The following is a 3,567-nucleotide window of genomic DNA, read 5'->3' as shown; positions in this document are numbered from 1 at the left end:
CAGAGAGAGGCTGCCAGGAGGTTGAGAAAGATGCTAATTTCCTCAGGTTGTACAGGACCCAGCTTCGTCTTGCCACAAGGAAGCCCAGAGAGAGTAAATCACTGTCAAGTGTGCACTACTACTGCTGCATATAGGCTGCCTAAATTGGATCCAGAGTGCTGAATTCAGGGGTGCTGAAGGCCAGAGTCACCTGGGTGCAGAGAAGACTAACTAATGTGTGTGGCAGGATTGGTGAGCTGCACTACCACTGGGACTGGTGGACTGCTGCTGTGAGGATTTAGTATTTCCTGCTAGAGAGACTGAGCCCTTTAGGAACTGGTCATAAAGTCCTCTAGAAGCCTTATTACTTTCTACAGGCTAGACTGGGACTATTTTCATGTGAACCAATGGTACAACTTGGCCCCAACACTAGCCAGCTAAAGAGTTAGGAATAAAAGAATGTCCCTTTACAGCTGCTACACAGAGACCTTCACCTATTGCTTTTGCTAAGAAGTAGATCTCAGGGGACATTGTACCATATCCTAACCATTCTGCTAGAGTGCACTCTAGACTAGATATACAGTAGTAATATTATTCAGATTGCAGTTAATGCTTATATGCAGTGTTTATTGCTGTCTGTTTATTCATGAATTATTCCCAGTCCAGTAGTACAGAACTCTGTATTGTGTCTTATCCTTCCTTCTGTGAGTTGATTTATGCTCAAACCAGCATTTAATCTAACCCATATCAATATATTGATTTCATATACCACTAAACATCTATTTGCTGGTGCTTATTCACAGCCGAATTAAAGGTATCTATATTTTCTTCTTAACAGTGCTTGCAGTACCTTTCATTCAACTAAGTGTATTGGAGAGGCTGAGGTTGTTCTTGGAGTCAAGGCACAGAACAGAGAACCCAAATTACCAAGCAGCTCCTGCAGGGGCAGTGATCCATTTTTTTATTATTATTATTACAAACCTTTTAAATTCATCTATGAGAATAGGGTAACCTTCCTTTTCAGATACAAGGTAACAGTTACAAATCCTTTCAAGGTTTTGCACAGGTGTCTACACATTTCAGATCATTGCATTTCATTTCAGTTTACTGTATTATTTGAGAGAAAATAGCTACAGTTATTGTACAGTGGCTGGACTATATTTAAGTGACTTGATTAGGCTGCAATATGAGCTGGAGAGACAAAGTAGGTTTTACCTTGAAATAAACTTTAGAATGTATTGTTTGAGAGACTATAACCACAAATATTGCAAAGTGGCTGGACATAAAAAAATCTTTCTATTAGAACAAAACAAATTAGTCTAAAAACTATCAAGTCACATTATTATGACAAAACACATACTGGATTAAAAAGTAGATACATTTTGCAATGTTCGAAAACTGTATAATACATAGAACAGGGATAGACAACCTTGGCTTGAAATTACAACTCTCATTCCAGATCATTGTATCATTTGAGAGAAAATAGCCACAACCATTGCTCACTGGCTGGATGCTATGTAAATAGCTTGGTTAGGCCTCAATAGGGAGGGAGAGAGACAAAGCAGGTTTTATCATTAAATACATTTTAGAGTGTATTATCTATAGCCAAAAATGTTGCACAGTGGCTGGACAGCAATGCAATCTTTTTAATTCAGCATAAACCAAGTGGTCTAAACACTGTAAAGTCACATTTTGATGAAAAAACAAATAGATGGATTGAAAATAAATAACTTATACAATGTTCCAAAAAAAGTATAGCCACTCAAAGACAGGAAGTTTGTTAGTTATGAGATTACACAGTAAAAAAAAAACATGAAAAATTGAAACTAATGCTGCCACGTTATCTAAGGACTGGGAAGCTGAAGTATGTTATGTCTTTGTTTCTGAGTTTAGATATGTTTTAGGAGGGATATTGATACAAAGGTTCCTACTGGTGAACCAGTGGCTATAGGTTTTCCTGGGGCACCAATCATACCTTTTAGGGATAGTAGTGAAGGGATGCAAGTTTTGCCCTGCTGCCTTAGTACATGGTCCTTACATATTTCTGACTGCATATTTGGCAGTTTATGGGTTACCTTCCTTCTTCAAATATCCTTCTTCAGATCCTTGAATCCTTTCAAGTGTTTCATAGGTGTCCAAACAGTTCAGATCAATGGCTGAGTAAACAATTATATATAATGAAATTCAAAGAACATATATTTTGCCAAAGAACTGCTTGCACCTTGGTACAATGCTAAACTTGTATAAATATCTATCCGGTCATCATCACCCCTCACTGGAAGTCTCAGATAGGTGACTACAAGACTGGACTTGCAACTCAGCTTTCTGTCTTCAAACCTGAATTGGGCTTTCATAACCATGAATACAATCTTCGTCTTTTTGATCTTGAGCAGTATGGTGACTACAGGTAAGAAATTATTTTGACATAAAACAATTTTTTATTATTTATTTTGCACCAGCATACTAAACAGAGTTTAATAGAGCATATACATATATTCACATTAGTACTAATCCTTTATATAAAGCTTGCAATCAAAGTCCCCAACTTACATGCACCCTAAAAGTAAGTTTTGGAAGTCAGCCACTTGCTTCTCTTATTTGCTCCCTTAAGTGCACACAAATACCTGTTGATCCTGCCAGAAATCCAGTGAGTTGATTACTTCCTATACTCGCTGCTGGTGTTACAATCCCAAGCAGGGTTATCAGTCTCGCCTAGTTTTCTGTGGACCACAGAAAACCCTCATCCCTATGTTATGAAGAGGAGAAACTAAGAGTGAGCAGCCTAGAATGACAATTCTGCATCTTTATAGATACATTTTGGTTTTTGATTATTTCATTAGCAGGGTCAACAGATAAATAGAAAGGGGAAATACCTAATGCAGCCACCACATCTAAGGACTGCTAAGCTTTAATATATTAGGTTTTTTCTTTGGTGTAGATAAACTCAAGTGGCCAGTATGTGATGCGATGGAAACTGTAAAACATTTAAACCCAGAGCTTCAAGGCAAGAGCTCCCCCAGTATTTATGCTCTATACTAGGCAGGGATTTATAGCAAAAGTATGTGTTACATTGACATAGGAATTGAATGTACAAAGGCAAGAGGAAAAAGGAAACATTTAATAAACTGCAACATGTATTCTGCTGAGCATTTTTTTTGTAATTCTTTTATTTGTACAAATGATATGCAATAAAAAGGATAACAGGATGTCAACTGAAGTACATTAAATGTCGAAGCATCACATTGTACAGGAACTCCTGCTAATATATATATATACACACACACACACACACTATATTGCCAAAAGTATTGGGACACCCCCCCCCCCCCCCCATATCATTGGATTCAGGTACTCCAATCACCTCAATGGCCACAGCTGTATAAAATAAAGCACCTAGGCATGCAGACTGCTTCTACAAGCATTTGAGAAAGAGTGGGTCGCTCTCAGGTGCTCAGTGAATTCAGGCGTGGTACCGTGATAGGTTGCCACCTGTGCAATATGTCCATCCATGAAATTCACTTGCTACTAAATATTCCACGGTCAACTGCTAGTGGTATTATAACAAAGTGGAAGCAACTGGGAACAACA

This window comes from Staurois parvus, unplaced genomic scaffold (genome assembly GCF_062004578.1).
Source record: "Staurois parvus isolate SC_StPar_1 unplaced genomic scaffold, SC_StPar_1.0 ptg000163l, whole genome shotgun sequence".
NCBI lineage: Eukaryota > Metazoa > Chordata > Amphibia > Anura > Ranidae > Staurois > Staurois parvus.
This window is presented reverse-complemented; position numbering follows the sequence as displayed.